This window comes from Bos grunniens, chromosome 9 (assembly GCF_055505025.1).
Source record: "Bos grunniens cultivar Pamir isolate PY7600 chromosome 9, Bosgru_T2T1.0, whole genome shotgun sequence".
Taxonomy (NCBI): domain Eukaryota; kingdom Metazoa; phylum Chordata; class Mammalia; order Artiodactyla; family Bovidae; genus Bos; species Bos grunniens.
In genome coordinates this window covers 93,943,040-93,956,220 of record NC_141173.1, presented here as the reverse complement: position 1 = coordinate 93,956,220, position 13,181 = coordinate 93,943,040, and the positions used below count along the sequence as shown (strand labels likewise).

Sequence of the window (13,181 nt, the reverse complement as noted above, 5' to 3'; positions counted from 1 at the left end):
TGTTCAGAAATCGCAAATAAATTTTCTCAGCCAGGCTTGTTAACTTCCTCTTAGTTTGCTGAGCTCTCTTCTCTCCCACAGACTGAGAGAGAGAAAGACCAGCAGATAAAATCATTTTGCAATACAGAAGCAATCACACCAACATTGTGCTAGATAATAGCCCTGTTTAAGTCTGCAGGGGTCACTTTATTGGCTGTAAACTCCTAGAACCTACACACAAATATTGGCAGGCAGGTAACCAGCTAACAGCTGGAAAAGGTAGGCAAATAGATGAAGTAGAATCAGTCTGAAAAAAAGATCTTCATTGTTACAGCCACATAAGTGGAGGATATTTTTGCTTACTCCTCTGCTTCTACCTTATTCCTTGGTCATCTTTCTCAAGTGATTACTTCTGGCCACACCTTTGGTCTACACCAGTGGTTTTCAATCCTGGCTGCATGTAAGCCTCACTTCGGAGGTTTTGAAAAATACTGACATTGGGTTGGCACCTTGGTAGATTCTGACTTCTTTGGTCTGGAGTGGGGCCCAGGACTGGGTGGGTTTTAAAGTTACCCAGGTGATTCTAATGTGTGGTCCATTTTGAGTGGCACTGGTCCCATCCGTTTCCTGGCAGTGTAGCAGTTCTTGGGTCTAGAGAAGTGACTCTTAACCTTGGCTGCAGATTAGGATCACCTGCACCAGCGTTTTAACATGCCAGTGTCTAGGGCACGCCTCTGACCAATTAATTCAGACCCTCTGGAGTTGGAATCCAGGAATCATTATTTTTTAAAACTCCTTCATGATTCAGTTGTGTAGCCAAGGTTAAGAACCGCTGATGCAGAATGCTGTGGGGCCACGCAGGAGAACAGTCCAGGTGTGAGCAATACCTGTCTGTGGAGAGTCGTGCTCTGAGGGGATGACTGGCTCTGTCCGGAGCCAAGGAAAAACCCCCGACACCTCACAGAAAATGGAGAACTGAATTGGCTTCCATAGTCTGTCGTTCAGGAAGCTGGGATTTTGACTTTAAGAGGGCACCTGAGCTCCATGGGGAGGATGATGGAGGAGGACAATGGGGGATGAGGAGAGAGAATCTGGAAGGTGTGGTTTCCCTGGGGGCTGCACCAGAGAGGTTGGGGGAGGCTGGGGGTCTCTGAACCTGAGGGCTGCGAGCATTCATCGCTCCTGCACCCTCACTGCTTCTCATTCTATGCAGCACCCTTCTCCCCATTCCAGAAGATCTGTGGCTGCCCCAAATTCCCAAATGACCCTTGTCACAAACCTGTCTCCAGAACACCCAGGTACCCGATCAAAGCTATGGCAAGTCCTGTAGTCGCATCTTCATTAAAGAGTAAATAACCATGACCTCTCAACAAAAGAGCTTCCAAAGTCTGTGTGTCGACATAGGACTTCCTCGAAAGCTGGTCTGACTTGTGGCTTCCTGGCTGCCCTTCTTGTGGATCCACCGAGCCCATCTGCAAGGGCCCAGGATCTGTGTCTTGCAGCGGGCATCCAGGCTGTTCCAATGGCCTCGGTTCTCCAACCTCGAGCAGAGAAAGTGTAGCAGCACCTGTGGGTCTTTGACTTTTAGGGGAAATGGCTGATCACCCAAACGAAGATCTGCAAGTTGTTCTGTTATACCACATTCAACTTTATTTTTTAACATCTAGCTGTTTCTGCAGGACAGGGTTTGAGCCCATATCTGTTGTGTATTTCTATGACATTTGTGGTTGTCTTGAGTCATAAGCTGTGTATCGTGTGAGTGTAAAACAAGTACTTGTCCCCAACGCCCGCCCCCCCCATTCCTTAATGATGAGCCTCTCTTCCAAAGCATGGTCGGACAAACTGTACAGAAGCTGTACACTAAAATTCGTATGAAACACAAAAGTGGAGCAATAATGTAATTTTCTTGATAGTATGGTTCTCCCATACTATAGATGTATGGTTACATAGCATCACTGACTCAGTGGACATGAACTTGAGCAAACTCTGGGATATAGTGGAGGACAGGAAAGCCTGGTGTGCTGCAGCCCATGGGGTTGCAAACAGTTGGACACAACTCAACAAGATCAACAAATGGTTCTCCCAGGCATGGTGGGGAGATGCCTAACAGAACTGACTCCCATGCTGGCCCTTGGACTGACTCCCATGAGTGACATCACTGGTCCTTTATGTGTAGATCGCAAAGCTGTTTAGGGTTGAGAACATGGGCTGGGCTTTTCTTTGATGCATGATCTTAGCCTCCTTCAGTCCGTGCTAAACTTCTCTATATCTGAGGTTGGGTTTTCTTTAGCATGACTGGGGTCCAAAAAAATTGAGTGAAACTTGAGATTTTTTTTTTTTACAGTCAAGTGTATTAATATGAGGACTCTAAATCAGTATCACCAATTTTGGAGTGCCTGCTGTTGCCCAGTCTTTGTAACAGAGGGATTTCAAGTTAACGTCTTGTCTACTCAACAACTCAGGATTAGTCTAGTTTATTCATGAGAAAATGGAAGTGCAAACAGGAAAGTAACCTGTTCAGTGTAAGGTAGATGATAAGTGGTCAAGTCATGATTCAGATCCAGACCTACCTGCACACAAGCCTGTGTTCTCTTTCTACTACCCTGTCTCTCTGCAAACTGCCCTGAATGAATTGAGAGTGGAAATTTTGTCGTTGTTCAGTCACTAAGTCTTGTCTGACTCTTTGTGGCCCCATGGGCTGCAGCACACCAGGCTTCCCTGTCCTTCACTATCTCCTGGAGTTTGCTCAAATTCATGTCCATTGAGTCAGTAACCATGTGGAATCTGAAGTCTACCCTAGACCGATGGAATTAAAATCTTCATGTTAAAAAGATTCCCATGAAATTTGCACACACGTCAAAGTTTGAGATTTCTTGTTCTTGAGAAACAGTTACTGGAAAAGACTGGAATGTAGAATCAGAAACCTCTGATAGAACAAGAGAGTGGTAGATTTGTCTTAGATATCAGACTGTCCCACAAAACCAAATTAATTTTACGGTGTAAAGTTTAACAATACCGAGGATAGAGTTTACCTTCCAGTGCAGTCCCCCTCCTTTCTTCCTCTGTTTCCATCATCCTAATCCACAGGCAGAGACTTTCTGGAATGCCCAGATTGGTTGTTGTGATGTGGAACTCAATGTTGGGATATAAGGATGGCTCAGTGAGGAAGCTGAGATGTTTGGGACTGGCTAGGGCAAGGGGCGGAGAAGGCAATGGTACCCCACTCCAGTACTCTTGCCTGGAAAATCCCACGGACGGAGGACCTGGTAGGCTGCAGTCCATGGGGTTGAGAAGAGTCAGACACGACTGAGCGACTTCACTTTCACTTTTCACTTTCATGCATTGGAGAAGGAAATGGCAACCCACTCCAGTGTTCTTGCCTGGAGAATCCCAGGGACGGGGGAGCCTGGTGGGCTGCCGTCTATGGGGTCGCACAGAGTCGGACACGACTGAAGTGACTTAGCAGCAGCAGGACAAGGGGACAGGATATCACCCTGGCTGTCAGTCACTTTTCAGTGTCTGAACAGCAAACCAAGATGGAATCTGGTCTGAACCTGCAGAAAGTCCGGCTGCTTAGTTAGCAATAAATCATCCCAAAGAAGGCAGGCCCTTAGTACCTGCAGCTGAGTGGAACTGAGGCCGGCCAGGCTGACTCTAGTCATTGGTGAGCATTAGTCAAGGGCTCACATGGCTGGTGTGGGAAGAATGAGTCATACTAGTCGCTGTAACAGACACTCCCTCTTGTCAAGGTTTAACCTGATGGCAGTTTACTTCTTGCTTGGGTCCCAGCCTACTGTGGGTCAGGTGGCTAGCCCAAACTTCACATCCGGGACCAGGACTGTTTCCTCTCTGTGGCTGTGCCAGTTCCTGGCTTCAGGCCTCCTTGACCTCATTCAGAACTCAAGACAGGATTGTGTGGGATGCTTTCATGAATCAGACCTGAATTGGCATCTGTGGCCGCAACCTACACTTCATCCAGAATTTGGTCATCTGGTTCTACAAAATTACAGGAGAGCCTGGGGAAATGGCAGAGAGCATTGGCTTGGTGGCCATCCAGCAGAACACTGCCTTTGTCTGAATTCATAGAGGAACCAGGACTGCCTCACTCATCGGGAAAGTGATGAAAAAAATCCGCTGCTCTTCCTGTGTTTGTTTAGGTGATACCCATTTGTCTGAGATAAAATGTATTTTTCTGCCTGTGTTCTACATAAATGAGTATGGGGAATAACAATTTGACAATGTCCTACAACTGATGGATAAAGATTACACACTGGGAAATTTATCCGAAGACCTGAAGGAAGAGATAGGGACCCAGTTAGAGTCCTTCGTGCCCTTTGACATGCCCTTTAAAATCAGGAGGCCGCACACTGGGTGGGCATTCTTTAAGAAGATCATCTATGTGTTTCCGTGGTCAGAGGAGGGCAGGAGGCACGGGAGGAAAGGAGGAAGGTGGGGAGGAAAGACTTCCAACAAGCTGGTTGGTCCAGCACGCTGCCCAGGAGAATCCCCATGGCTGAATCAGGCTGCTTCAGTCTTTGGCTCCTGGTTCTTCCTGGTTGTCGAGCGTGGCCTTGGTCCTGTGCTTGCTGTCTGCCTGTCTGCTGTGTCCGTCTTTCCAACCTTGCCCCGTCAGGTCTCCTTGCTCTCACACAAAGCACCAGACATAATTTCTGCCCCAGCGCTGACCTGCTCTTAGCTCCTTTTCTTCTCCTGGATCTCACCCTGAATGTCTCATTTTCACATGTTGACCAGTTTAATGGCAGAAAGAAGGAAACCAGTCCTCACTGAGCACCTGTCATGTTCTGACTCTGTGAAACTGGCATCGTCATACCATCAGTCTTTGACATGGGTGTTAATACTTCCATTCAGAGGAAAATAGAAAAAAAAAAAAAAAAAAAAAAAACACCACCAAAATCCTGACCCAGATGAAGGTTAAATTGTTTTTCTATTCCACCCTTCTAGTGAGGGCTGGAGTTAAACTTTGAGCCAGATGTTTGACCCCAGACACTGCCCTTTTCTATCCCAGTTCGGATCAGCCTGCCATGAACCCTCATTACCCCATCACCCCCACCCTGGAATTTGTCTTTATCAGTATCACCTTTGAAGCTCGGTTTTGATAGCCAGCTTTCCCAGCTGACAACAATACAGGCAGAGTCTGGCCTAGACCAGGGCAAAAACTCTGATGCTGCTGGAGACTCACAAAAGAAGAGATGAAAAACCAGTCATGGGAGCTAGAAGGAAGAGGCCAGAGCCTTTATCTTTTGCTTCTTCTCATCTTCACTTGATTTTCTGTGGGAAGCACTCAATAAATTGTTGTTCAGTGAATGGACCCAAATCCCTGTGATGTTAGCCATGGGGCTGACCAGAGGTGAATACAGGGATTTCCTGTCTGGAGCTTTGTTAGTGACCGACAACCAACACTGAAGCGGTGGCGATCAGGGACCCAGAAAATCCTGACAAGGTCATTGCTTTCGGGAAGCCCTTCTGTTTGCTGCCCGGGGCAGCGGAGCCTAGCAGAGGAGCAGCGTGGTGAGAGGAAGCGCACGGGTCTGAAGAGAGACAGATGGGTTTGAGTCCCGGCCTGACTCCTTGCTGACAGTGTGGCTTTGGGTAAGTCACAGAACAGGTGTGAGCCTCTGTTCCCTATGTTAAAATTTTAATTAAGGAACAACTGTATTGAAAAGGCTATTGTATGGAGTGTGTGTGTGTGTGTGTGTGTGCGCGCACTGGCAAATAGCAAGCTCTCAATAAATTGTAGCTATTATCTTTATTCCAAGCAGATGCAGTCTCTGCCCTGTGGAAATGTGTTCTCTGAACCAGCTAATATTTACTCTGATTCCTTACTGAAATGATAAATGGCAGTGATCGGGAAAGGTCCACTTTATGTGCAATAGGAGCTGGTGTCATCTAAGGCTTTGCTACTCAAAATTTGGTCCATGGATCAGGAGCAGAAACATCACGCTAGAGCTTGTAAAGGCTTCAGACTCCCAGGCTCCACCCCCGACCTCTGACCCGGAAGCTGCCTTGTAACAAGAACGGCATGTCATTTATAAACATATTAAAGACCCTGGTAGCATCTGCAGGCTTAGATCCCTATCTTTAAACTGCAGAGAGGACAATGCTTAATTCATAGCACAAGGAAGAAATGTTGGCATTTTTCCAATTTTCTCTTTTGGGCACAGATTCGCTGTGTAGCCGAGCAACATCTGATGGGTTCTCTCCCACCACATGGAAGAGGTATCCACCCTATGTGCAGTTCTCATTCTTGATGTGGTAGAGTTACAGGGAAAGAAGCTTCTCGCCTACATTGACTCTGGGCCTCAATCTGACTGATTGCTTTTGGCGGCGCGTGGCCGGGACGCGTGGCCTCCGATGCTGAGTCAGGGCGTGCAGAGGAGGGGAGAAAGGCGTGGGTCTGCTGGCGGTGGCATCTGCAGTGGTGACCCGTGGCCTCCACGGAGCACAGTGCAATGGTTGCCATGGTAACGGCTGTGCATGGTCAGGGGTGACTAACTGAGCCGCAGGAGCTGGACCAATGGCCCCGTTGTCGCTGACACAGCAGTGTGAGTGCGGCTTGGGCTCCGCCCACAGGGGAATTTGACAGAGAGGCACATTGGAGCCTTCTTGTTCCTTGTTTGCTGTATGTCCTTCATTCTGGGGAAAACCTAGAGATCTGAAAAAACTGAAATGAAAACAATATGAAATTGAAAGTATTCTGTGCTAAGCACGATGAACACAGAGCACATAACGGGGGTAGGAACTGAAGGCACAGAGGGAGGGGCCAAGCCTGCACCCCTGCTTCAGAGCTAATCAGGGTGAAAGCTTCCTGGGAGCTACTGGGACCATCTCCTCCCACCCCTCATTTTACAGATGACAAGTCTGAAGCCCAGAAAGGGTCAGCGATTTGCTCAACATCACACAGCAGTGGGTAAAATAAATAAAGGCACTTTATGGTCTTTAGAGGGCTCCCCTCGTGGTAAAAAAAATCCACCTGCAATGCTGGAGACCTGGGCTTGATCCCTGGGTTGGGAAGCTCTCCTGGAGAAGGGAAAGGCTACCCACTCCAGTATTCTGGCCTAGAGAATTCCATGGACTGTATAGGCCATGGGGTTGCAGAGTCAGACATGACTGAGTGACTTTCACTTTCATGGTCTTTAGAAGCTTATGGTTTTGAGAAGCTTAAGAGAAGGGCTGATTCTAGAGCTCAGGGGTCCTTACTCCTAGTGCAGTGTGCTTTCCAAGGTAACACCCTGCCTTTTTTTCTTATGATTTATGTTTTTTGGATCTCAGTGTTTCCCAGGCAGAAAAGAATAATGTCACCGGTATCTGCTTTTTGTTGGTGTGGGCCAGAGGAGGACTGTAGGCCTGTAGTTGTGCTAACTTGGAGTCCAGCCACGGGTGTGTTACCTACCCACAGTGACTTTGAGTCAAGTTATCTTTCTCCTTTCAAGTCTTTATGTATACAGTGGAAATAACCAAAACGATAACATCTTGCTCCTAGGGGTGTGAAGATCTTATATGTAAAGTGGCTGACGTAGTCAGTGTTTGAGTTAGTTTTCATTCCTGACCTAACCTTGAGATGGAAGGGGCTTCCCCTTTGTGTACCTGACCTAACAACTAGGGAAAATTTGCAATATTGAGTGGAGTGCATATTAAATGTGTGTCATTAGTGTGTGATTTCAGAAATGGTGAAGTGAAAGGCGAACAGTAAATGGGTTATAACCTCTAAACCTCCAACAGTCTGTGGTTCCTATGTGACAATAGCTAGTACTTGAAACCACAATGATAAAGCCACACAGAAATGTACCAACAGCTTTCAGAGGTGTGAATAGAGTGTATTGAATTTGAGTCAAAGGGAATTCTTCTACCATTATGTAAAAGGACTAGCAGAGTCTCATTTAGAATATCATTTTCAATTCTTATCACTTTGGTGTAAAAAGGATGTTGTACTGAAGGAGAAGGTGAAGAAAAAGCAATGAAAATGATTCAGGGACAAGAGGAACCTCGTCAGATGGAAAAGTCAGAGGATCTAGGCTTGTGTTGAAACTAAGGTGATGTCAGAGAGGCGTAGGCGACCCTTTTGAGGACATGATGAATCACCACTGCACAGATACTGCATTTGTGCTCATGAGAGAAGGGATCATGCAGGGGCAGAAATTAAGTTTTGTGCTACATCCAAGCAAATTCCCAAAGATTCTAGGGTTTATATGCATGGTATTAAATGCATTAGTTCCCTAAGGCTGTTTTAACAAAATACCACAAATGGGTGACTGAAAACAACAGAAATTTATTATCTCGTAGTTCTGGAGGCTAGAAGTCCAAAGTCAAGGTGTTGGCAGGACCAAGGTCTCTCTGGAGGATCTAAGAGAAACTCCCTTGTCTCTGCCAGCTTCTGGTGGTTGCCAGGAATTCTTGGCGTTCCTGAGCTTGCATCTGCACCCCCGAGGCTTTGCTTCCATCTTCACATGGGCTTCTTCCCTGTGTGTGTCTGTATTTCTCCTCTTCTTATAAGCATGCCACTCATATAGGATTAGGGGCCCACACTATTCCATTATGACTTCTTTTAACTAATTGTATCTCCGATGTCCCTATTTCCAAGTCAGATCACATTCAGAGGTCCCAGGACTTGAACATATATTTTTGGGGGACACAATTCAACCTGTAATACATAGAGATCATTCATTGAATAGTCCACTGAAAATTACTTTCTGCTCCCATGAGGGTGACCATGGAGATTTCTGAACACAAGATTTTTTTAATTTTTATTTTTACTTGAAAAACTTTTTATATTTTAAAAATTGTGGCAGAAAACACAGAACAGAAATTTTACCGTCTTAACTGTTTTGAAGTGTACAGTACAGCAGCGTTACTACACGTAAGACCACAGGGTATCTGGGGGCCAAGTGGGGGGCCACTGGGAGAAGACTCTGAGACGTGCCAGAGTCCAGCACAGGAGAATGGGCAAAACCCCACTAACTCTACAGCACTGGGCAGCGCAACTTCACTTTCGAGTAAAAGTTGCAGAGTGGGCAAGAAAACACACTCATCTGGAGATTAAAAGGAAAGAGCTGGCAAAAACAACAGCTGAAATTCATTGAATGGGGAGTAGAGGTGGGTTGTTTGGCTGTGATCCCAAAGTAGAATGGATGCTGAGAGCAGCAGAGGCTGGAGTCACTGGTTTCTTGGCTCCAGAAACTTTCCCTCCCTGGATTGGGGCATTCCCATATCCAGAAGACATGTGGTGCGCCACCAAGGAAGACAAGGGGCTTCCCTGGTGGCTCCGATGGTAAAGAATCTGCCTACAATGTGGGAGACCCAGGTTCAATCCCTGGGTAGGGAAGATCCCCTGGAGGAGGGAATGGCCACCTGCTCCAGTATTCTTTCCTGGAGAATTCACGGACAGAGGAGAGCCCTCCATGGGGTCACAATGAGTCGAACACAACTGAGCAACACACACACACACACACCCAAGGAAGGCAGGGGGAGGGAATGGAATCCTCCAAGATCCATACCAGCTTCTGAACTTCCTGCTGTGGTTTGGGGGGGACGGCAGGGAGGAACAGCAGGCAAGGATCCCCTGGCAGAGAAACCCCTCCTCCCCTTGACTGGAAGTGTGGGGCAAGAGTGAGGACCACAGAGGATGACCAAGACTAGGACTGCATTCTCCATCTGCTTGTCCCCACTCTGCTCTCCTTCCCTCTAAATCAGAAACCTGCCATCCTTTTCCAGGGAGAGGGGGGGAGAACCAGGACTTTGTGTCCCACCACCTCTTTCCCTTCATTTATTATAACTGGGTTGCAGGAGGCAACCCTCATTATCTCATGAGCTGGCTTTGAAGGCTGTCTGAAGAGGAGGCAGGCACTCTGCTGTGTGTTGGGAGGCGAGGATGCCTAGCGCCCCTTTAGAGGGGTGTTAGGGACAGAGAGTGCAGGTCTGAATGGGAGAGGGCCCGGTGCTGGGAGCCCCGAGGGTGTATGTCTATCTGGTGGATGAGGCTGTGTCCTGAGTTGTGAGCAGGAGTACCCAGGTGAGGGAGGAGGCAGGGGTCGTCCTGTGTGAAGGGACAGTGCGTGTGTCCCGTGCATGGAGCATGGGGTGTGGGGTCAGTGGGCAGTGGGCAGCCCCTGAGGCCGGAGGAGGAGGAGGAGGCCTGGACTGCATCCGGTGATGAAGGTCCACTTCTGTCTATCAAGAGGGAGATGGTGAGAGGTGTCAGAGGATGACTTAGATTACAGGCAAAAAGCAAGACTGTTCCAGTATATTGTCTAATGGCAGGCAAACTCTTAACGGTATTACGGACTGAATGTAATATCCCCTTACAATTCACATTTTGAAGCCTTAACCTCTGATGTGATTATATTCGGAGATGGATCCTTTGGGGATAGTTAGGTTTGGATGAGGTGAGGCTGGGGGTCAGTGTTCTAGAAGAAGCACCCTCTCTCTCTCTCTCATATGAGGATGGGGGAGGGCAGCTGTCTGCAAGCCAGGAGGAGGGCTGTCACCAGGAACCGTGTCTGCCTGCTCCTTGACCTTGGACCCCTCAGCCTCCAGACCGGTGAGAAGTAAATGTCTGTTAACACATTTTGTTACTGAACCCGAGAGCGGTTTGTGAATTGGGTCTAATACAGAGCTCAGATTGTAATGGAGAATGCCCAGATCTGTCTGAATGGGCAGAGAGAAGAAGCCCCTTGATGTCTCCAGTGCTGAAACCCCGTGGCTTTGAACCTCATCTCAACAGTTCCCAGTCGAACTGCCCCCACCCTGTACTGCGAGCGTCTGCATCTCTGCTCCCCCTGCTCTGTGCGTCCGGAGTCAGACCTGCCTTTCCCGGTCAGCGGTCGGTAGCATCCCCTCCTCGCCCACTGCCGCCACAGTGCGTGGGAGGCCAGGTTGAACCTTTAATGCGCATGGCTTGGAGCCCTTCCACAGACTCAGATGAGATGGCTCCCTCCCTCTCCTCTCTCTGCATCTCTCCCTTTTCTTCAGTTCTGTGGTCTCGTTGGTCTGAACTCCTCACTGACCTACCAATGACACCTCCCTCCCTGCGCTCCTCATCTCCAAGCTTCATGCCCAAGGTGCTGGCGCTGCCTTTTTCAAACCCTAAGCGGAGAACGGGTGCCGGCCTGGTAAACAAGCCTTTCCTGCAGCGTGGAGGAGAGCTCGCCTCGCTTCCAGAGGCAGCCGAAAGCCGGCATCGCTGGGCTGCCCGGAGCCCTGATTTCCTGGTGTGTTGTTGACACTGAACACATGAGTGCCCAGCACTTGCTGACATCGGGAGCTGTAAATGTGCCAGGAGAGGGGAGAGGCAGGCCGGCTGGGGAGCTGGGAGCCGGGCGGATACTGCAGCGTCGTGAATTATTTTTACGTGGATAATTAATACTGGAGAAACAATACAGCCACACAGAGCCTCCCACGAGAGAACACTGTCAGTCTCCGTATTCATTTATTCTTTTCTAACCAAATTGATGGGCCAGTCGACGGCCTTTCTAGATCCACACGGATGATGAAACTGCAAACAAATTTCATTTAAATAATGGGCAAATCTTCCAATTAGTCAAAGCCTAATCCTCATGCCTTAAAAATGACAAACTGCTCTTACCACGGCTTCTGTTTGTTGAAAAGGTAGAAAAAAAAGTTGGGGGTGGGGGGTGGGGTGGACCCAAATGAAAACATTGATTGAAAAAAAATTTAGATGCACAGATTCTATTGCACATTAATCTAGGGGGAGCTTTACAAAGTCAATAATTGTCATAAAGATTCATTGGTCAACATTTAGGGCCTAATTAAAAAATATATATTTTGATGGTTTTATTCCTTGAGCATCTGCCTTTTTTAAACTATTGGAATATTTTAATTTCCTTGTAAAACCATAGAGTTTTCAATAAAGGAGCATGTGTAACTGATATAAATAAGTAACTTTAAAAAATAAGTACCTTAAAGTGAATTAATTTATTATCTATATGTTTAAAGTTTTCTGCTGTTGATGAAGATAAAATGAATCCTTTACCAGATAACTGCTTCAGTTCTGGTTTAGAAATCATTCGTAAATATGTAAGAACAAATACCCTTCAACATGTTCATCACTCCTTCATCTACTCAGCAGGCATCTCTGAAACACCTAAGTCACAGGCCCTCCTAAGAAACTTAGCAACAACAACTGCCTGTCTTCTAGGAGACTGATAGGTAAATAAGCAACTGTCATACCATTAAGTTGGCCAGTCCCCTGACTCGTAGTGCTTGGCAAACCTTAATGAGAACAGGGATCACTTGAGGTCTTGTTGAAATGCCGGTTCCAAGGTAGTTGGTCTGGAGTAAGACCCAAGATTCCACACTCCTAATAGAACCCCTGGAGAGGCTGGGGACCACTCTTGGAGAACAAGGTCCCCAAAGAGGCACAGAGGGTTGTAGGATAATGGAGAGGAGGGCACTTCAGCATGTGGATTGCAGCTTGGCCATGGCAGGGCTCAGGAAATGGCCTCTTGGAAGAGTATACAAGTGAGCTGAGAGGTGAAGGAAGGAGGGGGGAGGCCTAGTTGGGGAACTCTTGGGAAGAGGGTATGTCCTCACATTCTAGCCTCAGTCTCAGAGGTCGAAGAAGCCCTGTGTTTGGAAAATCCCAATTAGTTTGATGTGGCTGGAATACAACTGAGTTAACCAGTTGCATCTGCCAAGGAGTTCATATCTCTAAATATATAGGCTTCATCAATATAAATTTGCCCTGGATAGGTTGATTTTCAAAGTGTGACCCTTGGGACTCCCCAAGACTGTTTTGGGAAGTCTGTGGAGTCAAAACTGTTTTCATAATAACGTTAGATATCATTTGCTTTTTTCCACTTTTGCAATGTTTGCAATAATGGTACCAAAGCAATGATGAGACAGACTGTTGGTGCCTAATGGTTGAATCAAGGCAGTGGCCCCAAAGTGTGCTGGTATTCGTCCCGTTCCTCACCACCAAACATTCAATGCAAAAAATTAAAAACAAAACTAGAAAACCAAGGAAATCCCAGTTTCAAGTAAGAACGTCTTGTGGATTCTTTGCCATCTGAGCCACCAGGGAAGCCACTAATACAGCATTAAAAAGTTATTAATTTTATTAAAGTTTGGCCCTTGGTACTGATGTTCAAGCTGGTTTTAGAAAAGCAGAGGAACCAGAGATCAAATTGCCAACATCCACTGGATCATCGAAAAAGCAAGAGAGTTCC

The 13,181-nt window shown here is 47.2% G+C and overlaps 1 long non-coding RNA gene across 1 annotated transcript in view; it reads left to right on the top strand.

The window, feature by feature from the left end:
• Positions 1–5,449: 5,449 nt before the first annotated feature.
• The window catches only part of LOC147366380 (uncharacterized), a 52,283-nt gene continuing 44,551 nt past the window's right edge, over positions 5,450–13,181 (top strand). The window contains exon 1 of the long non-coding RNA XR_015133347.1: positions 5,450–5,589. This is a non-coding gene — a long non-coding RNA (uncharacterized LOC147366380). The remainder of the gene's footprint in view (positions 5,590–13,181) is intronic.